A 25,585-nucleotide genomic window follows, 5' to 3' on the forward strand; every position below is an offset into this window, starting at 1 on the left:
ACGCCGGCCCTAGACCGGCCAGCATTTTAGAACCGTCGATGTGCATGATCCAATTGGAGTATGCACCGTACTCTTTTGGGAGTTCGGCCTCCGTCCATTCGGTGACGAAGTCGGCCAGTACTTGCGATTTAATGGCTCAGCGAGGTTTGTATGTTATTTCGAATGGGAGGAGCTCAATGGCCCATTTGGAAATCCGGCCCGTAGCATCGTGGTTGTTGATAATATCATTAAGTGGCACTTCCGAGGCTACTTTAATCGAACACTCCTAAAAGTAGTGTCGCCATTTCCGCGATGCCATGAATACCGCATATGCTATTTGTTGGTAATGCGGGTACCGTGATTTGCATGGAGTGAGGACAGTGGATACATAGTATACCGGCTTTTGAAGAGGGAATTTGTGTCCGTCCGCCTCCCGTTCGACAACGAGCACCGCGCTTACAACTTGATGGGTTGCCGCAATGTACAACAACATTGGTTCGCCGATGTTTGGCACGGCTAGGATTGGGTTGGTTGCCAGAATGGCCTTTATTTCTTCCAAGCCAGTTGTGCCACGTCCGTCCACTCGAAGTGTTCGGTGCGCCGAAGGAGGCGATAAAGGGGTAAAGCCTTTTCTCCCAAGTGGGAGATAAAGCGGCTTAAAGCCGCCACGCATCCAGTTAGCTTCTGGATTTGTTTGAGTTCTGTTGGGGTAGCCAATTGTGACAATGCTCGGATTTTGGCCGGATTATCTTCAATACCTCTACTGGAGACAATGAATCCTAGGAGCTTTCCGGCTGGTACGCCGAAAAGGCATTTTTCTAGATTGAGCTTGATGTCATATGTTCGTAGGTTGTCGAACATGAGCCTCAAGTCGTCTATCAAAGAGTCGACGTGTTTGGTTTTGACGACCACATCGTCTACGTATGCCTCTACTGTTTTGCCAATTTGTTTCTCCAAACATGTCTGAATCATGCGCTGATATGTTGCGCCAATGTTTTTGAGCCCAAAAGGCATTGTGTTGAAACAGAAGGGACCGTATGGTGTGATGAATGCTGTTGCGGCTTGGTCGGACTCCGCCATCTTGATTTGGTGGTAACCGGAGTATGCATCGAGGAAACACAATGACTCGTGTCTTGCGGTAGCGTCAATGATTTGATCGATGCATGGGAGGGGGAAGGGATCACTTGGGCAAGCTTTGTTGAGGTCTTTGAAATTGACGCAAAGGCACCAGGATTTGTCCTTCTTTGGTACCATCACCAGGTTTGCTAGCCAGTCCGGATGTTTTATTTCTCTGATGAATCCGGCCTCCAATAACTTGGCTAGTTCTGCTCCCATGGCCTGTCTCTTAGGTTCGGAGAAACGCCGAAGAGCTTTCTTGACCGGCTTGAATCCCTTTAGGATATTTAGGCTATGCTTGGCCAGCCTGCGTGGGATTCCTGGCATGTCTGAAGGATGCCAGGCAAATATGTCCCAATTCTCGCGCAGGAACTCTCCTAGTGCGGCGTCCACAGCGGGGTTTAACTGTGCCCCGATGGAGGCTGCTTTTGTAGGGTCCGTTGGGTGGACTTGGAATTTGAGTATTTCATCCGCTGGTTTAAAAGAGGTGGACTTGGATCTCTTGTCGAGTATCACATCGTCCCTGTCCACTGTGGAGTGTAGCTTGGTTAATTCCTCGGCCGAGAGGGCTTCAGATAATGCCTCGAGGGCCAATGCAGCTGTTTTGTTTTCGGCGCGGAGTGTTGTGTCCGGGTCACTGGCGAGAGTGATTATTCTGTTGAGCCCGGGCATTTTAAGCTTCATGTACCCGCAATGGGGTCCGGCTTGGAAGATTGTGAATGCCTCTCGTCCTAAAAGAGCATGATAGCCACTGCTGAATGGGGCCACTTGGAATGTAATTTCTCGGACCTGTAATTGTCTGGCGTGCCGAATACGACATCTAGTGTGATTTTCCCAGCACAGCGTGCTTCCCGACTGGGGATAATTCCTCTGAAGGTTGTGCTACTTTGCTCGATGCGGTTCCAGTCTGTTTCCATCTTTTGGAGAGTTTCCTCGTAGATGAGGTTTAGTCCGCTGCCGCCGTCCATGAGTACCTTGGTGAGTCGAAAGCCGTCCACGATTGGACTGAGAACCAGTGCGGCTGGTGCTCGGGCTATTCGGAACTTAGGTTCATCACTGGCATTGAAGGTAATAGCCGTGTCACTCCATGGATTTGTTGCTGCTACATGGCAGATTTCAGCCATGCTGTGGAGTGTTCGCTTGCGCCTATTATTTGATGCGAAGGTTTCGAACACTATTAACACCGTATCGTTGTCCACTGGGTGGTGCTCTATGGTATGTGGGATAAGAAGATCCTCACCACTTTTGACCACCTGCCGGAGTATCCAACATGCTCTAAGGCTGTGCGTTGGTATTATATCCGCCGTGCTATGAATTTTGCAGGGTCCGTTGAGCCATCCCTCCAGTACGGTTCCTTGCGCTGTAGAGGGTTTTTCCTTTTTGGTAGTTAACCCGGGTGTATTGTGATGATGCGCCCTTTTATTTCGGACTGGGTTTGTGTTCAGGGCCGGATTATCCCAAAAGTTTGTTTCGGTTTTCCAGGCACTTTCCATCGCACAGTACTTTCATACTATGGATGCCAAGTCAGCAAAGCGTGTTATCTCTCGGCGATTTATGGCGTTAAGGATTCCGTTGTCCGTGCAATTATTGTAGAAAAATAAGATTGTGTCTTCCTCGCGACAGTCCTTAACCTTGTTCATCACAAGGAGGAATCTGGCCCAGTAATGATGTACTGTTTCCTGGGGCTCTTGCCTGATGTGGGAAAGATCGCTTGTGTTTGGGTGGGTGGGTGGAATTGAATCCGAACCCCTACCCGATCTGGGATCCAGGGGCCGAGGAGTTTCCAATTTTGGAAGTTCCGGTTCCAGGGTGTTACCCGCTAATCCTGGTCTGCTGTCTGACTCTAAGTTCAGGGATTGGATGTTGTCCTCCCGCGAATGGGCGTCCGGCTCGGAGAGCTCGGAAATCTGGACATAGTTGGTCCTCAGGATAGAGGAAAGGTCGCCACATTGTTCCTCCACCACTGCAATATGATGGGTGACCGGTGGAGAATTAATCTCCCTTTGATCGGGTTTGAGCCCAATCCGATCATAGTCCATAGCGACTGCCAAGGCGGCGATGCGGTCCAAGAGCTCATTTAAGGAGGAGAGCTCCATTGGATGCATCTGTTCGGCGAGTGCCGATTTAACATGGAGGCTGTTTTCGATGACCCGAGAGTTCATCGTCGGCGTGGCGGCTGTACAGGCGGTCATGATGAACCTGCCTAGCCGGAGAGTTTGGCCGACAGCCAAAGCTCCCCCAACAGTAGTACCGTCTTTAAAGACAAGACGAGACATCCTTCCTTCTGGCGATGACACAGAGGAACTCTCAATGAAAGCACCAATGTCGGTGTCAAAACCGGCGGATCTCGGGTAGGGGGTCCCGAATTGTGCGTCTAAGGCGGATGGTAACAGGAGGCAGGGGACACAATGTTTTACCCAGGTTCGGGCCCTCTTGATGGAGGCAAAACCCTACGTCCTTCTTGATTAATATTGATGATATGGGTAGTACAAGAGTAGATCTACCACGAGATCAGAGACGCTAAACCCTAGAAGCTAGCCTATGGTATGATTGTCTGTTGTCCTACGGACTAAAACCCTCCGGTTTATATAGACACCGGAGAGGGCTAGGGTTACACAAGGTTGGTTACAAAGGAGGAGATACACATATCCGTATTGCCTAGCTTGCCTTCCATGCCAAGTAGAGTCCCATCTGGACACGAGACGAAGTCTTCAATCTTGTATCTTCATAGTCCAACAGTCCGGCCAAAGGATATAGTCCGGCTATCCAGAGACCCCCTAATCCAGGACTCCCTCAATGCCCTTGCTTGATTGATTGAGTGAAATGATTGTGTTTGTCTCATGTGCATATGGGTAGTGTTTTCTCATTAGACCCCATCTATCTATCTATACCTATAATAATTTTTCACTTCCTAGAAATTCCTACATTGATTAGAAATTAAGAGCCGTTTATTTGGTGGGACCTAATTATAACGGTGTAGATCTGTTCTTACTATTTTTTTTCTTTTGTTTATTTGGTGGGACGGAATTATAAAGGTGTAGATCTGTTCTTTCTTTTTTTTCTTTTTGGCTCAATCTCTCATGCCTCTTTTGAAAGCTATTCTTGCTATTTTTTCGTTTATCTCGTGCGACCGAATTAAAAAGGTGTACATCTGTTTTTGCTATTTTTTCTGACTCAATCTCTCATGCCTCTTTTGAAAGCTAGAGCAAAACTCCAAAAGAAAAAACGCACGTGCATGTACAGAATAATCAACTGCCAAAAAAAAGGATCCGTCAACTCTCTCTCTTAAATGGCTCCGCTAATCTCTCATGTTTTTGTTTTTTTCCTTCCTGTTCAATCTCTCATGCCTCTTTTTTAAAGCGAGAGGAAAACCCCAAAATATATTTTGTTTTTCTTTGTGGCTCAATCTCTCACGCATATGCCTTCCCTTCATCATAGCGGCATCATCTGAGCATTGTCGAGCAGGACGAGATCTTCATCTCTTCCCTCCTGCAGGGGTGCTACCATCGTCCACACGCACGGGCCTCCTCGGTCGGCCTCCTTTCTCAGGGCCTCCACATGCCGCAGTAGTACAATCAGGTACATGGTGATCTGTTTTTCTGCGAGCGCTCGAGAGAGTGCTGTAGTACAATTAGGTACTTGCGATCTTTATTTTGGTGGTGAAAAGATTGTACGGGTCAGTCCAGTTGGCAGAAATGCCGAGCTGGACCATGGCGATGATTGCCCTAACAATGTCGGACCTTCTTCTGTCTTCCCTGCTATGCTTTCTCATGTTTTGTAGCAATGTGTTGTACTTTGCAAATTCCGCATGGCAGTAGGAAGGGGACAAAGTTGACCTGAGGAAGCTTCCAATGGATTGAGGTGACCAGATTAGATGTGGATTGGTTTCCTAAGCAATTAACGACGCGTTTGTTTCGGAAGAATTGTCACGGTTTCCGACTACCGCGCTTTCTGAAAAGGCACCCAACATTTGGTACGCCAACAACGTATTCCATAGCAGTGTCTTCCGATCCGGAGGTTCACAAACTCGGAAACACCCAAATCACGGCTGATTACAAAAGCGGGAGTGGGGCGGCCAAACCAAACACATCACGTATTCCTAAAGAAGAAAAGGGAACCGGAGCTTCCCGGTACCTTAACTGAAGACGTTACCTGAGTAGCAACCAAACGCGTCCTAAGCTTTTGGAATACGGTGAATTAGCACTGCAAACAGTAGTGGATTAAGCTCTGGGAAACGAACACTTGAGGCCACATGTGTAGATTCAACACCACTTCCTCCTCTTCATGTGCTTCCCAAATTCAACACCATACCATGGGGACCGTGGCAAGAATGCATCTCTATGTTGTAGCATCCTCCAAACCCAATTAGGCCAAACCCATGACATGTATGGACTGCGGCAATGTTTGCCATCGGGCGTGACCTGGATGATAGAAAATAGCTGTGTTTAGAGGAAGTACATAATGCATATACACACCTTCCCGTATTCCTACCTAGGCCTTTCTACACATTTATATGATTGAAAAATGCGCATCAGTTCTTTGTACTCGACTGATTTGTGAGTTACCGCTTTCTGTATTTCTTCTTCAATTTAGTGGTTTATGTCAATGTTGATTTACGAATACTGTTGTTGTAACTTGCAATATATTCCTTTTCAGGCTTCTGTTGTTTCTATGCTAGCAATTCAGGTGGAAGGATAATATAGTGTACGCCATCATCTTTGTAAATAAAACCGCTTTGTAAACAAAGGTAAATATATAACAATTCGAAGTTCCATTACGGCCAACACATTGAATACCAAGTACCAAGAACCATCTTCTTTGGGAAGTTGGTCCTGCTCCAGCCAGTTTAATCTGCAGATGCGTATGAAGTGGAATCTATGGTGGTCATGCTCCAGCCCCTTTAATCTCAGGTCTGATATTTTCTCATTGTCCCATGCATTACCTTGATGCTACTTGCTGATACGTATATGCAATTGATGGATAGTAAGGATTGATGGATGCATAGGTAGATACTTGACGATGAATAGATGGAATAAAAAGATGCATACATAGATAATCAGATTTTCAGTATAATTACCACCCCGTGTCATCTAGATAATGCCTCAATCAGAGATCACACAGACTCTTGATGATCTCAGTTGAGCTCCCTGGTATGGTTTGAATCGACTAATGCAGTTTGTTTAGATTTAATGTTGCTGCACTTCCGCCACATGTTATTGCCAGCCAGCTGGTTTGTTTTGTTTGTAGTGAATTAGGCAACTGCTCAAGTCATGAAGATGAGTCTAGCACTAACGTAATGTGAAGTGAAGTGTTACGAAAGAGTTTTTTTTTGACTATCGAAGTTGATGTAAATTTCGTTTCTTTATCTTCTATATCATTGAACTGGTGGCTACTTGCAGGAAGAGGTGTCGACCGGTCGGGGTACTGGCAGGTGAGTGAAGGTCACAACAGGTGTGTGCAACATGATCAATGGGCTTACAAGTTCATATATGTAAATATTAATTGGATGTTCCCAGGGGAAAACTTTAAAGGTGTTGTGTTGCAGTATGGCGGTGTGCCCACATCGCCAAAAGTGCCGGTTATTTCTCCTTTCTACACGATCCAGTATACGTGCATGCCGATAGTTCAGAACGTTCTGCAGCGTCTCAAATTATAATATGATTTTTTTGTTACCCAAATACTACTGCAATGCAGACATTAGTTGTGCTGTAGCCTAGACAAATAAAATTAGTAGTTGAAAAATGTATTATCATTTCGAGTGGCAAAAGTCTAGCTTAGATGATACTAATTTTACCTTCGGCATGGTCATATTTTTTAGGATATGGACTTCGGATGTCCAATAACAACACTCAGTTTTTTCATCCATGTTTGATGAACCTGGTGTGTCGTTTTGTTAAGTAGGGATGTATGCTTCTACTCATAATTTGTAGATTCTTATTCCTTTGGGGTTACAAAGCCAGGTGACATTTAACTATGCAAAACTATTTCTCCTTCTCATTGAAAACAACAAGTAATATTGCTGCATGTTGAAAACAGCGAAAGTTGTTTCACAAATTATTATTAGGTTTCTGGTACAACTATATAAGTCTTTCCAAAAAATAATATATTAATCTTGGCCACTCTATTTCTCTTTCTTGCTCAAGTTTTTCAATAATTTGTAAACAAATATAGTCCATTTTGTTTTTACATTTCCTAAGGTAGTGTGCATCACATGGCCCAAGTTATCCACCACGATGCATCTGATCTGTATAACCATTTGAATATTTCATAGCACCCCGACTTGGTTTATGAGATTAGAAAAATAAGTGGCTGATACCTGGGGATTCAAGGAATTGAGTTTACCTTTAGGAAAATAGAAGAGATGATACTAGAGGTGTATTTGGACGAAAATAAATTCATTATGTTTGTGATGTTCAGAGTTTACAATCGTCCAACAAATTCTACTTGGATAATTAAGAATGTGTACGTAGGAAGAAATCATGTGTTTCTCGACAAACAAACATGACAGAAACTCATGGACTCATGTTTAGTTATTTTTTTGGAGGGATGTCATGATTATACACATCATGCTTCTCTGTACATATTTCAATAATTATGCACTATATATAGGAAAGTATCGAACAATTCTGTTTGTTTGTTTTTGTAATAAACTTAAGAATATTTTTTGTTCGCACAAATGTAGTTTCATTTCAAAAACATTACTGACAGTAAATTTATATAATTAATACACTTGGGAGACTTAATAAATGTATGAACTTCTTCCAACCCTAACAATTCTTCGGAAAAAATTGTTTTTGGGAGATATTTGCACATGCTGAAGAATAAATTAACATTTTTTAGAGCAAAGAAATCAAACTATAGTGTTCTTATATGACATATAAAATATACTTAAATATAAAATATATGATTAAAGAACAAAGTGTCATTTTTTCAAGTGTAAATTTATAATTCATAATTAGTTCCTCTTTTGTTTCTAACAATATTTACAAAAAAGACTACTAAGCTATTTTCCAAACTACTAGCCCGTGCGCACGCACGGGTTGACGACTAGTTCTATTCTAATCTCTCCCCTCTAAACCCATCAGATGCCTCCGAGACGTGACCCCGGATTTACCTTCCCCCCGGAGCTCACTCAGTTGATCCAGCAGCAGAATACCCTGATGCAGTTGTTAGTTCAGAACCAAGGCAACAACAACAATAATCCACCGCCACCACCACCAGTTGACAACTTAGCCCGTTTTCTGAGGTTGCAGCCGCTGGTGTTTTCCAGTAGCACCGAGCCCATAGTAGCAGATGATTGGCTCCGCAGGATTGGAAGGGAGTTAACCACTGCAGGATGTACGGATGCTGAGAAGGTGCGTTTTGCCGCACATCAGTTGGATGGACCAGCAACCTCATGGTGGGAGAATTACACTGTCACCTACCCCATAGCCACTGTTACATGGGATCAGTTTCAGCAAGCTTCCGCACGGCCCATGTTTCAACTGGAGCCATGAATATGAAGAAGCGTGAGTTTCGCAACTTACGCCAGGGGAACCATACTGTGGCTCAGTACGCGGATGAGTTTAGCAAGTTATCTCGCTATGGCCCAGATGATGTGGCCACAGATGCCGCAAAGTAGGAGAAGTTTATGGAAGGGCTGAATGATGAGATGAGCATGCAGTTGATGGTGGCAACATTCAACAACTACCAGGAGTTGGTAGATAAGGCTCTTATGATTGAAGGGAAGCAGCAACAGATTGAGAGCCGTAAGAGGAAGTATGGACAAGGAAGATATAATTCAGGAGCTCAGCAGAAGCCTCGCCTAACCCCGAACTCAGGAGGACTTGTTCATAACCATGGAGGCCACACCCACAATGGAGGAAGTAACCATAATCATACAGGCCCAAGGAATGGGAATGGGAATGGAGCATGCAGCAATCAGAACCGCCCCAATCCAGCCACACCCGCCAAGAGAAACCTAGGCCACGTTACTTGTTTCAAGTGCGGGAAGACTGGACACTATGCCACGGAGTGCCCTGAAGGGAAGAATGGAAACGGAAATGGGAGCGCTGGGAAGAAGCCCAATCCATTCAACAAAGGACAAGTAAACCACATTAACGTGGAGGAGGTTGAAGAGCAGCCAGACGCGGTTATAGGAAAGTTTTTGGTTAAGTCATTTACCGCCCTTGTTCTTTTTGATACTGGTGCATTGCATTCATACATATCAAGGGGATTCGTGGATAAGTTTAAACTACCGACCCAAACCCTTAGGACCCCTCTGTTAGTAAGTTCACCTGGAGCAGAGTATATGGCTAGCCGATGGTGCGACCAGATACCCCTAACCATTGGCAACCATGTTTTTCCATCCGACCTAATTATCTTGGAGTCACAAGGATTGGATGTGATATTAGGAATGGACTGGACGTCAAAGTATGGAGGAAGCATTGACTGTGTTAGTAAGTCAATTTGTCTCACCACCCCGGAGGGAAAAAGGATGAAGTATATATCCAGGCATGTGCCCAGGAGTAGTCAAGTGAATACCCTCACGGGAGTTGTTCAGGAGGAAGTGCCTGTAGTGAAGGATTACCCGGATGTTTTCCCAGATGAGTTACCAGGCATTCCACCGGATCGATACATTGAGTTTTTGATAGAGCTATTGCCAGGTACAGGGCCAATATCCAAGAGACCCTATCGGATGCCCACGAATGATATGGAGGAGATTAAGAAACAGATCAAGGACTTATTGGAGAAAGGTTACATTCAACGGAGTTCATCACCATGGGGAGCCCCAGTGCTTTTGGTTGAGAAGAAGGATAATTCTTTAAGAATGGTTGTTGATTATCGTGCGTTAAATGAGGTGACGATCAAGAACAAATACCCACTGCCGATGATCAATGATTTATTCGACCAGTTGCAAGGAGCTAAGGTGTTTTAGAAGATCGATTTGCGATCAGGATACCATCAGTTGAAGATTCACGAGAAGGATATACCAAAGACAGCATTCACCACACGGTACAGGTTATACGAATATACGGTCATGTCGTTTGGACTGACTAACGCCCCTGCCTATTTCATGAGCATGATGAACAAGGTGTTCATGGAATATTTGGACAAGTTTGTTGTGGTGTTTATTGATGATATAATGGTATACTCGAAGAATGAAGAAGAGCACAAGGAGCATTTGCGTTTAGTTCTCGAGAAAATCAGGGAACACCAGTTGTATGCCAAGTTCAGCAAATGCGAGTTTTGGTTGAAGGAAGTCGGATTCCTTGGACATGTTATATTAGGAGAAGGTATAGCAGTAGATCCGACCAAGGTTCAGTCAGTTACTAAATGGTTGGCACCCAATTCAGTTAGCGAGATCCGCAGCTTTCTTGGACTCGCATGATACTATAGGAGATTCATTGAGAATTTTTCCAAGATTGAGAAGCCAATGACGGAATTATTGAAGAAGGATACCAAGTTTAAATGGATGGAAGATTGCGAGGCAAGTTTCCAGGAGTTGAAGAAACGTTTGACCACAGCCCCAGTGCTGATTCTGCCGGATATACGTAAGGAGTTTCAAGTGTATTGTGATGCCTCTCGCTTAGGACTGGGAAGTGTGCTTATGCAGGACGGAAGAGTTGTTTCGTATGCCTCACGACAACTGAAACAGCACGAGTTGAATTATGCCACGCATGATTTGGAGTTGGCAGCCGTAGTGCATGCGTTGAAGACTTGGAGACATTACCTCATTGGAAACCGTTGTGATGTGTACACGGATCATAAGAGTTTGAAGTACATTTTCACACAGAAGGAGTTGAACCTTAGGCAGACGAGATGCTTGGAGCTTATTAAAGATTATGACATGAAGCTTCACTATCATCCAGGCAAGGCCAATGTCCTAGCCGACGCTTTGAGTCGGAAGAGTATGCTAATACCCTAGTGAGCACGGGATTGCCAAAGGAATTAGCAGAGGATCTCAGGGAACTTCGATTGGAGATTGTTCCTAGAGGTTTTGTTGCAACAATGGAGGTTCAGTCTACATTGTTAGGAAAGATTCGAGAAGCTCAGAAGGATGACATAGAGATTGCTGAGATAAAAGAGAGAATGAGCAAAGGAAAGGCCAAAGGTTTTTGTGAGGATGAGCATGACACCTTATGGTTTGAGGACCGTGTTTATGTTCCCAATAACACAAAAATCAGGAAATTAATACTTCAGGAGGCTCATGACTCACCATACTCGATACACCCCGGAAACACCAAGATGTATTTGGATTTGAAGGAACGTTTCTAGTGGACAGGGATGAAGAAGGGTATCACCAAGCATGTAGCCGTATGTGATGTATGTCAGAGAGTGAAGGAAGAGCATCAAAAGCCAGCAGGATTGTTGCAGCCTATGCCGATACCCGAATGGAAGTAGGATAAACTTGGCATGGATTTTATCACCGGATTGCCCAGGACCAAATCAGGATATGATTCTATATGGGTAGTAGTTGACCGCTTGACCAAAGTGGCTCACTTTATCCCAGTGAAAATAATTTATACAAGTGTGAAGTTGGCAAAGATATATATGTTCAGGATCGTATGCCTGCATGGAGTTCCGAGGACCATCATATCAGATAGAGGAACACAGTTTACCTCAAAGTTTTGGCATCAGCTGCACCAGACTTTGGGAATGAGATTGGAGTTCAGTACAACATTTCACCCGCAGACGGATGGACAGACCGAGAGAGTCCACCAGATTCTGGAGGACATGTTGAGAGCCTGTGCGCTAGATTATGGATCTAGTTGGGATGACAATTTGCCTTACGTGGAGTTCTCATACAACAATAGTTATCAAGCTAGTTTGAAGATGGCACTGTTCGAAGCCCTGTATGGACGGAGGTGCAGAATACCGTTGATGTGGGATGAAGTAGGAGACCGACAGTTGTTTGGACCAGACTTGATCAAAGAGTCTGAAGAGAAAGTTAAGCTGATTTGAGATAGACTGAAGATAGCTTAGTCCAGAGAGAAGAGTTATGCGGACTCGAATTGCAAGGAGGTAACATATGAAATTGGATATAGAGCATATCTGCGAGTATCACCCTTGAGAGGAGTGAAACGTTTTGGAGTTAAGGGAAAGTTAGCCCCGAGATTTGTAGGACCGTATCGTGTTTTGGAACGTATGGGAGAAGTTGCCTACAAGTTGGAGTTACCTGAAGGACTGTCAGGAGTTCATGATGTGTTTCACGTTTCACAGTTGAAGAAGTGTCACGCTGAGATGGCCTATATACCATTAAGAGACACAATACCCTTAGAGGCGATTCAGTTGGACAGTGATTTGACTTATGAGGAGAAGCTAGTCAAGATTCTAGAGTTTGCCAGTCGAGTCACCCGCAGCAAGGTTATCAAGTTTTGCAAAGTTCAGTGGAGCCACCATATCGAAGATGAAGCCACCTGGGAATGAGAGGATGATCTTCGCAAAGACCACCCACACCTATTTTCTAGCCAACCCGAATCTCGAGGGCCAGATTCATCTTAAGGGGGGTAGGTTTGTAACATCCCAAATTTTCAATTTGGAATGTTATACATAGATCATTCATGCATATCATATTATATTGCATCTTCGTTCGCAATCCTCGAAATCGTAAGCAACTCAAGGACCCTCAGAGAGAGTTGGGGATTTCCCGGTTTTCATATTTGATTCTTATCAAATAATGAAACGAGGATTTTTTGTTTTAATTATTTTTCTCTCCGAAAATATTTCATACCAAAATATATGAGAGGAGATAATATGACCTCTCCAAAATAATTGAAATATTGGAGGAAAAATATTAAAACCAAATATTTGATTTTATTCGGATTTTATTTGCATTAGAAAAATTGCACGTTTTTCATAGTTGCATTTTAGGGCCAAGAAAATGTTCATCTCGTTCTAAATATTTTATTTAGACGGATAAAATTTGTTTTGGCAATTTTAGATTTTTATTTTATTTTCTAGGATTTATTTTCTGTTCGGTGAAATCATATATTTTTTTAAAAAGTTTCCAGCGCCCGACTGGGCCAAGGTCCAGCAGAGCCGGCCCGTCTCCGCCGCGCCGCCGTCTCCCGCCAGGACGCGCACCGCCGCCGCCGACTCGGACCGGAGTCCGAGCCGGACTCCTCCGCCGCCGCCTTGCCCCCACCCCCAAGCCACCCCTCCCCCTCCTTAAATACCGCTGCCGCCCCCGCCACCACCACCAAACCCCGAGCCGAGCCGCGTCGCCGCCTCCCGCGCCTTGCCTCACCGCCGCCGCTGCAGCGCCGCCGCCGCCCCTCGCCGCGCCGCCTCGCCCCGCCGCCCCGCAAGCCCGCCGCCCGAGCCCCCCCTTGCCGGAGAGGTAACGCGCCGTTCACCGCCGCTGGTTTTTTTTAAGAAAACTGATTCGATATTTTTAAGAAAAACCCTAGTTCGTTTTTTTAGATCGGTTCGCCGGTTTTTCCCGGTTCTTCTTTTTAGCGAACGTTCGTCCGTACATTCATTTCAACAAACGGTTTTCGCTCGATAGTTACAGACGACGAACACTCGTTTGTTAGCCTGTTCGTCAGTTTTCTTTTATCAGATTTTTTCCGCGATTATTTCCAATCGCGATTTCTGATCCGATTTTCGTTTTAGTTTATCGTTTCGCTCGTTTATCGGAATCAGTCGATTCAAGCGCCTAGATCTTCGTCTCGAGACCCTCTTTGCATTTAACTAGCTTGAACAAGCTTTTGTGACTGTAAAATTTGACCTTAGTCTAGATTAGTAAACGGATCTTGTTTCTTTCGCAGTTTGAGTTTCATTGCTCCATTCGATTTGATTCTTTTTGCAAACCGGAGTTCTTAAGTTGAAATTTCTGGTCAATTCTTTTTATTTGAGTTTTGCCTGTGCATCCTTGCTTGATTGCTTATGTATGCTATTTTTTGTTTGCAATAGAATTCCCGGAGTGCGAAGCGTGCTACATCGAATCCCTAGGCTTTGCGGATCATCGGCAACGCAAGTAACACATTGATCATACTCTTTTCATACCCAGTTTTTATGCATTAGTTCAATCCTAAAAAATTGCATGATTAGGATGTCATTAACGTGTGGGTTGGGAAGTAGTTGATGAGGTAGAACCTATTACCCTGTTATATTCAAACCCTTGGGAGTTACTTCTACGTGTTGCTTATATTGCTATGCTATGCTCATAGATGTGGTTTGGGTGAGTGAAATCCATGACAGATGTGAGATTGTTAATTAATGGTTCAACTTAAGGTGGCAACTTTAATACACATCTGGGTGGATTGAGGTACCTGGAGAACCCAGTGTTGCCTGTATTTTTTGGAAATCTCGGGGTTCCGTGTGATTCTCCTATGGACCGCCACCCAGGCTCAAAGGGAACTGAGATGATTCATGCTAGAAACTTCCATGTGCAGCCACAAGCTATTATGGGCTCTAGCATAGTTGAGTAAGTTACGTGAAGCTCTCAAAGAGGTGGATCAGCAGGTAGTGGGTTGTAGGCTTGGTATGGTCTGCCCGGAGTAGAGAGTTAATGTTTCAGAAAGACTGTGTCTCGGTTATCCGTTTCTCAAACACCATGTAGTGCGAGAAATCCAACGGAGGAGATAAAGTCTTGTGGGGAAAAGTGCGCAAACCTCTGCAGAGTGTACAATCTAATCATGGTTAGCCGTGTCCCCGGTTATGGACAATCTTGAGTATCTAGAACTTGGAGTATCTTAAGTATCTCATCACTCTTAAATTAATATTGTTGGGTTGATAATTACTTTAATTGGGATTGAGTTGGAGGAACCTTCGGAATGATGTTTCAACTACCATGATAGTTAAATAAAATCTATTCCTTTGTTGTAGGGAAAAATTGGCTTTTCACAAAAACTATAACCATACAGCTTTCCACCAACCAAATATGCTTGTAGTGATAGCATTATTCTGTTCATGCTCTATTGTGTTACTTTGCCAGCAGATTCCATGTGCTGACCCGTTTTCAGGCTGCAACATATTATGTTGCAGACTTTTCAAACGATGAGTAAGGTTCGTTAGGTCGTTGCCGTGCAGCTCAGCTATGCCGTTGGAGTTGATGGACTCACTTTATCTTCCAAGCCTTCCGCTGTTATCGTATTAGATGGCCTTAAGCCATATTTATTGTAATAAGTTCTCTTTTGAGACATTCGATGTAATAAGTGTGTGATTGCTACTCTGTGATAAATCCTCGAGTACTGTGTGTGTCAGCATTACCGATCCAGGGATGACACGGAAACATAGAGACTTGACCGTTTGAGGTCGGGTTGCTACACCCGCTCTAAATCATGTTGGAGGGGATTGTTGTCGTCTTCGGCACTTTTCGGAGTGTTATTATCTCTTGTGCCGGTATCACTACTTTTGCTATGGCGGGACTTAGAGCGGCGCCGCTGACGTCGGCGCTTGGGTTGCTTCTCAAAGGGGTCATCCTCCGCTGTGTCGTAGCCATTGCCTTCTTTGGGGGTGTCCACCATGTATATATCATATGATGAGGTGGCAGTCCAGCGCCCTGTGGGTGGTGGTTCCTGTTAGTCCCCTGCATCGTCTTCCATATCGTCGATGTCTTCGGAGTCGAAGTCGAGCATGTCGGTTAAATCGTGGACAGTGGCTACTAAATGGGTGGTGGGTGGGTAGCGAATTTTTTCGTCGTCCGCATCCCATTCTAGCCGGACATAGTTCGGCCAAGGTTCTCCTGACAAGGAGAGAGACCTTAATGAATTTAGCACGTCACCGAAAGGTGAGTGCTGAGAGATATCCACGGAGGTGAACTTCATGATCGGTGCTCAATCAGATTTGATAGGCACGGACCCAGGCGGATCAGAGTCCATGGCCGGGGACGAATCCAGTGGTTTGGCAATACGGCTCTTGTAAGGGGTGAAGTCAGTATCCGGCTCCATCGCCACTGAGAGTGCGGCCTCCATGGAGGGGTCTATCCCCCCGTCCTTGGATGGCGCAATTTGCTTCGGATTGAGGGTCGGAGTAGTTGCAGGTGTGAACTCCCGAACACTATCCGATGGCAGAGTTACGTCATGCACGTCGTGATTGTGCGGCGCTGATACGTCTCCAACGTATCTATAATTTTTGATTGCTCCATGCTATATTATCTACTGTTTTGGACTATATTGGGCTTTATTTTCCACTTTTATCTTATTTTTGGGACTAACATATTAACCGGAGGCCCAACCCAAAATTGTTGTTTTTGCCTATTTCAGTGTTTCGGAGAAATAGAATATCAAACGGAGTCCAAACGGAATAAAATCTTCGGGAACATGATTTTCTCACCGGACGTGATCTAGGAGACTTGGACCCTACGCTAGGGGGTCGAAGAGGAGGTCACGAAGGTGGGGGCGCCCCCCCTAGGGCGCGCCCCCTGCCTCGTGGGCCCCTCGGTGCTCCACCGACGTACTCCTTCCTCCTATATATACATACGTACCCCCAAACGATCAGAACAGGAGCCAAAAACCTAATTGCACCGCCGCAACTTTTTGTACCCACGAGATCCCATCTTGGGGCCTGTTCCGGAGCTCCGCCGGAAGAGGGTCGTCATCACGGAGGGCTTCTACATCATCCTAGCCCCTCCGATGAAGTGTGAGTAGTTTACCTCAGACCTTCGGGTCCATAGTTAGTAGCTAGATGGCTTCTTCTCTCTCTTTGAATCTCAATACAAAGTTCTCCCCCTCTCTTGTGGAGATCTATTCGATGTAATCTTCCTTTTGCGGTGTGTTTGTTGAGACTGATGAATTGTGGGTTTATGATCAAGTCTATCTATGAATAATATTTGAATCTTCTCTGGATTCTTTTATGTATGATTGGTTATCTTTGCAAGTCTCTTCGAATTATCCGTTTGGTTTGGCCAACTAGATTGGTAGTTCTTGCCATGGGAGAAGTGCTTAGTTTTGGATTCGATCTTGCGGTGTCCTTACCCAGTGACAGAAGGTGCAGCAAGGCACGTATTGTATCGTTGCCATCGAGGATAACAAGATGGGGTTTATTTCATATTGCATGAATTTATCTCTCTACATCATGTCATCTTGCTTAAGGCGTTACTCTGTTTTTAACTTAATACTCTAGATGCATGCTGGATAGTGGTCGATGAGTGGAGTAATAGTAGTAGATGCAGAATCGTTTCGGTCTACTTGTCACGGACGTGATGCCTATATACATGATCATGCCTAGATATTCTCATAACTATGCTCAATTCTGTCAATTGCTCAACAGTAATTTGTTCACCCACCGTAGAATACCTATGCTCTTGAGAGAAGCCACTAGTGAAACCTATGGCCCCGGGTCTATTCTCATCATATCAATCTCCATCACTTTAATCTTGCTTTGCTTTTTTACTTTGCCTTTACTTTTTACTTTGCATCTTTATACCAAAAATATTATATCTATCAGATCTCACTCTCGTAAGTGACCGTGAAGGGCTTGACAACCCCTAATCGCGTTGGTTGCGAGTACCTATCGTTTTGTGCAGGTACAAGGGACTTGAGCGTGGCCACCTACTGGATTGATACCTTGGTTCTCAAAAACTGAGGGAAATACTTATGCTACTCTGCTGCATCATCCCTTCCTCTTTGGGGAAAACCAACGCAAGCTCAAGACGTAGCAAGAAGGATTTCTGGCGCCGTTGCCGGGGAGTCTACGCAAAAAGTCAACATACCAAGTACCCATCACAATCCCTATCTCTCGCATTACATTATTTGCCATTTGCCTCTCATTTTCCTCTCCCCCACTTCACCCTTGCCGTTTTATTCGCCCTCTCTCTCTCTATCCTCCCTCTCTTTCTCTATTTGCCTCTTTTTGCCCGCTTGCTTTTTGTTTGCTCGTATGGTTGGAATAGTCATTTATTTATTACTAAACAGAGAACCTAAGATCTATGGATCCTCATCCGCTTGCTAATGTTTTTAAGAGATCCAGTTATGTTGAACCAATTGCTAGTGAGTTTTGTGCACTAGATTATCTTTATGAGGTTTTGCTTGAAATTCGTGAATCTGAAAAGTGTGATGAAGTACTTCATGAAGTGATTCATGATAGATCTTTGAATAAAAAGCATGATTGCAATCATGATAATATAAATTCTATTAATTTAAATTGTGCTAATAATATGCAAAACCCTAAGCATGGGGATGCTAGTTTTGCTATGTCCTCTACTTGTTGCAATGATCATGATTGGGGTGATTCTTCGTATGATCTTGAAAATTTATTTAAGCCCCATGATGAATATGAGATTGATTATAATGTTTGCAATAATATTGAAAGTGGGTTTGGAAGAATGTCAACTTTAGATCCCACATATTTGAAGAATGTTCAATCTTATGAAGTTTTTGATAAAAGTGCGTTTGGAAAGGTCATGACTTTAGTTAATGTTAATCCCACTATTTTGGAAGAGTGTCAACTTTACATGCATGTGGATCATGTTGAAAGTATTCTATGTGATAGATATTTTGTTGAATTTTCTTATGATCCTACATGTAATTATTACGAGAGAGAAAAATATGGTGATAGAAATTTTCATGTTACTAAATTACCTCTCGTTATGTTGAGATTACTATTGTTTCTTTCCGCTTCCTTGCATATGCTAGTTTTTGCTTGCCTTGATAAAATTTTTTCCTATAATATTCCTATGGATAGGAAGTATGTTAGACTTAGATGTGTTTGTCACGTGTTTTATGATGCTCTCTTTGTGCTTCAATTCTTGTCTTTCATGTGAGCATCATTGAAATATTATGCCTAGCTATAAGGCTTTAAAGAAAAGCGCTTGTTGGGAGACAACCCAATGTTTATCCTTGCTGTTATTTAATAAATAAATTATTTAGACTCTGTTTTGGTTGTATTTTTTGTGTTTAATTAGTGTTTGTGCCAAGCAGAACCGTTGGGAAGACTTGGGGAAAGTCTTGTTGAACTTGCTGTAAAAAACAGAAACTTTGGCGCTCACGAGAACTGATGTCATTTTTATTTGGAGAGCGCTATTTAGTTAATTATTTTTGAAGATGATTAATAGATAAATTCCTCACGTCCAGCAATTTATTTTAGAATTGTTGGGGTTCCAGATCTTACGCTAGCTACAGATTACTACAGACTGTTCTGTTTTTGACAGATTCTGTTTTCCGTGTGTTGTTTGCTTATTTTGATGAATCTATGGCTAGTAAAATAGTTTATAATCCATAGAGAATAAAGAATGAGTTCATTACACTACCTTGAAGTGTTCTTTTGTTTTCTTTCGCTAACGGAGCTCACGAGTTTTCTGCTTTAAGTTTTGTGTTGTGAAGTTTTCAAGTTTTGGGTCAATTCTTGTGATGGATTATGGAACAAGGAGTGGCAAGAGCCAAAGCTTGGGTATGCCCATGGCACCCCCAAGATAATCCAAGGACACCAAAAAGTCAAAGCTTGGGGATGCCCCGGAAGGCATCCCCTCTTTCGTCCACTTCCATCGGTAATTTACTTGGAGCTATATTTTTATTCACCAACATGACATGTGTTTTGCTTGGAGCGTCTTGTATTATTTGTGTCTTAGTGTCTTAGTATGCCACAATCATACTTTCTGTACACACCTTTTGAGAGAGCCATACATGAATTAAAATTTGATAGAATACTCTATGTGCTTCACTTATATCTTTTGAGCTAAGTAGTTTTGCTCTATGTGCTTCACTTATATCTTTTGAGCTAAGTAGTTTTGCTCTATGTGCTTCACTTATATCTTTTGAGCTAATTAATTTTGCTCTTTGTGCTTTACTTAGATCTTTTAGAGCACGGTGGTGGATTTGTTTTAAAGAAACTATTGATCTCTCATGCTTCACTTAAATTATTTTTAGAGTCTTAATAGCATGGTAATTTACTTAATAATAATATGCTTGGTATTCAAGATTTGTGAAACTTTCTTTTGAGTGTGTTGAATACTAAGAAAAGATTGAAGCATGATAATTGTTTTGAGATATGGAGGTCATAATATTGAAGTCATGCTAGTTGAGTAGTTATGAATTTAAAGAATACTTGTGTTAAAGTTTGTGATTCCCGTAGCATGCACATATGGTGAACCGTTCTGTGATGAAGTCAGAGCATGATTTAGTTATTGATTGTCTTCCTTACGAGTGGCGGTCGGGGACGAGCGATGGTCTTTTCCTACCAATCTATCCCCCTAGGGGCATGCGCATAATACTTTGCTTTCATAACTTCTAGATTTTTGCAATAAGTATATGAGTTCTTTATGACTAATGTTGAGTCCATGGATTATACGCACTCTCACCCTTCCACCTTTGCTAGCCTCTCTAATACCGCGCACCTTTCGCCGGTATCATACACCTACCATATACCTTCCTGAAAACAGCCACCATACCTACCTATTATGGCATTTCCATAGCCGTTACGAGATATATTGCCATGCAACTTTCCACCATCTAGTTCATCATGACACATTCATCATTGTCATATTGCTTAGCATGATCATGTAGTTGACATAGTATTTGTGGAAAAGCCACCGTTCATAATTCTTTCATACTTGTCACTCTTGATTCATTGCATATCCCGGTACACCACCAGAGGCATTCATATAGAGTCATACTTTATTTTAGAATCGAGTTGTAATCATTGAGTTGTAAATAAATAAAAGTGTGATGATCATCATTAATAAAGCATTGTCCCAAAAAAAGGCCAAATAAAAAAAGAGAAAGGCCATAGAAAAAAAAGAAGGCCCAAAAAAAGGGGCAATGCTACTATCTTTTTTCCACACTTGTGCTTCAAAGTAGCACCATGATATAGCGAGTCTCATATATTGTGCTTCAAAGTAGCACCATGTTCTTCATATAGAGAGTCTCATATGTTGTCACTTTCATATACTAGTGGGAATTTTACATTATAGAACTTGGCTTGCATATTCCAATGATGGGCTTCCTCAAAATTGCCCTAGGTCTTCGTGAGCAAGCAAGTTGGATGCACACCCACTTAGTTTCTTTTGTTGAGCTTTCATACATTTATAGCTCTAGTGCATCCGTTGCATGGCAATCCCTACTCACTCACATTGATATCTATTGATGGGCATCTCCATAGCCCGTTGATACGCCTAGTTGATGTGAGACTATCTTCTCCTTTTTGTCTTCTCCACAACCACATTCTATTCCACCTATAGTGCTATATCCATGGCTCACGCTCATGTATTGCGTGAAGATTGAAAAAGTTTTGAAAAATTTAGAGTATGAAACAATTGCTTGGCTTGTCATCGGGGTTGTGCATGATTTAAATACTTTGTGTGGTGAAGATGGAGCATAGCCAGACTATATGATTTTGTAGGGATAACTTTCTTTGGCCATGTTATTTTGAGAAGACATAATTGCTTTGTTAGTATGCTTGAAGTATTATTATTTTTATGTCAATATAAACTTTTGTCTTGAATCTTTCGAATCTGAATATTCATACCACAATTAAGAAGATTTGCATTGAAATTATGCCAAGTAGCACTCCGCATCAAAAATTCTCTTTTTATCATTTACCTACTTGAGGACGAGCAGGAATTAAGCTTGGGGATGCCTGATACGTCTCCAACGTATCTATAATTTTTGATTGCTCCATGATATATTATCTACTATTTTGGACTATATTGGGCTTTATTTTCCACTTTTATATTATTTTTGGGACTAACCTATTAACCGGAGGCCCAGGCCAGAATTGCTGTTTTTTGCCTATTTCAGTGTTTCAGAGAAACGGAATATCAAACGGAGTCCAAACGGAATAAAATCTTCGGGAACGTGATTTTCTCACCGAACGTGATCCAGGAGACTTGGAGCCTACGCCACGGGGGTGAAAGAGGAGGTCACGAGGGTGGCCCCCCTAGGGTGCGCCCCCTGCCTCGTGGGCCCCTCGGTGCTCCACCGATGTACTCCTTCCTCCTATATATACATACGTACCCCCAAACGATCAGAACAGGAGCCAAAAACCAAATTCCACCGCTACAACTTTCTGTACCCACGAGATCCCATCTTGGGGCCTGTTCCGGAGCTCCGCCGAAAAAGGGCCGTCATCACGGAGGGCTTCTACATCATCCTAGCCCCTCCGATGAAGTGTGAGTAGTTTACCTCAGACCTTCGGGTCCATAGTTAGTAGCTAGATGACTTCTTATCTCTCTTTGAATCTCAATACAAAGTTCTCCCCCTCTCTTGTGGAGATCTACTCGATGTAATCTTCTTTTGCGATGTGTTTGTTGAGACCGATGAATTGTGGGTTTATGATCAAGTCTATCTATGAATAATATTTGAATCTTCTCTGAATTCTTTTATGTATGATTGGTTATATTTGCAAGTCTCTTCGAATTATCCGTTTGGTTTGGCCAACTAGATTGGTAGTTCTTGCCATGGGAGAAGTGCTTAGCTTTGGGTTCGATCTTGCGGTGTCTTTACCCAGTGACAGAAGGGGCAGCAAGGCACGTATTATAGCGTTGCCATCGAGGATAACAAGATGGGGTTTATTTCATATTGCATGAATTTATCTCTCTACATCATGTCATCTTGCTTAAGGTCTTACTCTGTTTTTAACTTAATACTCTACATGCATGCTGGATAGCGGTCGATGAGTGGAGTAATAGTAGTAGATGCAGAATCGTTTCGGTCTACTTGTCACGGACGTGATGCCTATATGCATGATCATGCCTAGATATTCTCATAACTATGCTCAATTCTGTCAATTGCTCAACAGTAATTTGTTCACCCACCGTAGAATACTTATGCTCTTGAGAGAAGCCACTAGTGAAACCTATGGCCCCCGGGTCTATTCTCATCGTATCAATCTCCATCACTTTAATCTTGATTTTCTTTTTTACTTTGCCTTTACTTTTTACTTTCCATCTTTATACTAAAAATACCAAAAATATTATATCTATCAGATCTCACTCTCGTAAGTGACCGCGAAGGGCTTGACAACCCCTAATCGCGTTGGTTGCGAGTAGCTATCGTTTTGTGCAGGTACAACGGACTTGAGCGTGGCCTCCTACTGGAATGATACCTTGGTTCTCAAAAACTGAGGGAAATACTTAAGCTACTCTGCTGCATCATCCCTTCCTCTTCGGGGAAAACCAACGCAAGCTCAAGACGTAGCAGGCGCACCTGACAAGGGCTCGAATCCGTCGAAGATCAAGTCTCCGCGGATGTCAGCAGTGCAGTTTAAGTTTCCGAACCTGACCTAATGGTAAGGGGCGTAGCTCTCGACCTGCTCCAGACGGCCAAGCGAGTTGGCCCGCAGTGCGAAGCCGCTGAATACGAAGATCTGTCCGGGGAGGAAATCCTCACCCTGGACCGCATCGTTACCGATGATCGAAGGAGCCATCAAGCCTTTACGGTGACGGCACAGTGGAACTCTCAATAAAAGCACCAATGTCGGTGTCAAAACCAGCGGATCTCGGGTAGGGGGTCCTGAACTGTGCGTCTAAGGAGGATGGTAATAGGAGGCAGGGGACACGATGTTTACCCAGGTTCGGGCCCTCTCGATGGAGGTAATACCCTACGTCCTACTCGATTGATCTTGATGATATGAGTATTACAAGAGTTGATCTACCACGAGATCGTAGAGGCTAAACCCTAGAAGCTAGCCTATGGTATGATTATTGTTGTTGTTCTACGGACTAAACCCTCCGGATTATATAGACATCGGAGGGGGCTAGGGTTACATAGAGTCGGTTACAAGGGAGGAGATCTACATATCCGTATTGCCAAGCTTGCCTTCCACGCCAAGGAGAGTCCCATCTGGACACGGGACGAAGTCTTCAATCTTGTATCTTCATTGTCCAACAGTCCGGCCAAAGGATATAGTCTGACTGTCCGGAGACCCCCTAATCCAGGACTTCCTCAATACCCGCCGCGAGCCTCAACACTTATCAAATCGCATACATCAGTATGTATTATTTCCAATAAGTCAGTTGCTTGCTCCATTGTTCCGGAGAACAGAGTCTTAGTCATGTTGCCCATGAGGCATGGTTCCCAAGCATCAAGTGGTTCCAAAAGTCCATCAGCATGGAGTTTCTTCATGCGCTTTACACCAATATGACCTAAATGGCAGTGCCACAAATAAGTTGCACTATCATTATTAACTTTGCATCTTTTGGCTTCAATATTATGAATATGTGTATTACTACGATCGATATTCAATAAACCATTTATATTGAGTGTATGTACACTGAAGGTTTTATTCATGTAAATAGAACAACAATTATTCTTTGACTTAAATGAATAACCGTATTACAATAAACATGATCCAATCATATTTATGCTCAACGCAAACACCAAATAACATTTATTTTAGGTTCAACACTAATCCCGAAGGTAAAGGGAGTGTGCGATGGTGATTTTATCAACCTTGGAATCACTTCCAACTCTCATCATCACCTCGCCCTTAACTAGTCTCTGTTTATTTTGTAACTCCCGTTTCGAGTTACTACTCTTAGCAACTGAACGAGTATTAAACACTGATGGGTTGCTATAAACACTAGTAAAGTACACATCAATAACATGTATATCAAATATACCTTTGTTCACTTTGCCATCCTTCTTATCCGCCAAGTATCTAAGGCACTTCCACTTCCAGTGACCATTTCCTTTGCAGTAGAAGCACTCAGTTTCAGGCTTGGGTCTATCTTTGGGATTCTTCATGGGAGTGGCAACTTGCTTGCCATTCTTCTTGAAGTTCCCTTTCTTTACCTTGCCATTTTACTTGAAACTAGTGGTTTTATCAACCATCAATATTTGATGCTTTTCTTGATTTCTACCTTCATCGATTTCAGCATCACGAAGATCTCGGGAATCGTTTTCATCATCCCTTGCATATTATAGTTCATCACAAAGTTCCAGTAACTTGGTGATAGTGACTAGAGAACTATGTCAATCACTTTTTTATCTCGAAGATTAACTCCCACTTGATTCAAGTGATTGTAGTACTCATACAATCTGAGCACATGCTCACTGGTTGAGCTATTCTCCTCCATCTTGTAGGCAAAGTACTTGTCAGAGGTCTCATACCTCTCGACTCGGGCATGAGTCTGAAATACCAATTTCATCTCATGGAACATCTTATATGCTCCGTCGCGTTCAAAACATTTTTTGAAGTCCCGGTTCTAAGCCGTAGAGCATGGTGCACTAAACTATCAAGTAGTTATCATACCGAGCCTGCCAAACATTCATAACGTCTGCATTTTCTCCTGCAATAGGTCCATCACCTAGCAGTGCATCAAGGACATAATTCTTCTGTGCAGCAATGAGGACAATCCTCAGATCATGGACCTAGTCCACATCATTGCTACTATCATCTTTCAACATAGTTTTTCTCTGGGAACATATCAAAAATAAACGGGGAGCTACATCGCGAGCTATTGATCTACAACATAGTTATGCAAATACTACCAGGACTAAGTTCATGATAAACTAAGTTCAATTAATCATATTACTTAAGAACTCCCACTTAGATAGACATCCCTCTAGTCATCTAAATGATCGCGTGATCCATATCAACTAAACCATGTCCGATCAGCACATGAGAC

Source organism: Triticum urartu, chromosome 1 (genome assembly GCF_003073215.2).
Source record: "Triticum urartu cultivar G1812 chromosome 1, Tu2.1, whole genome shotgun sequence".
In the NCBI taxonomy this organism is placed as follows: Eukaryota; Viridiplantae; Streptophyta; class Magnoliopsida; order Poales; family Poaceae; genus Triticum; species Triticum urartu.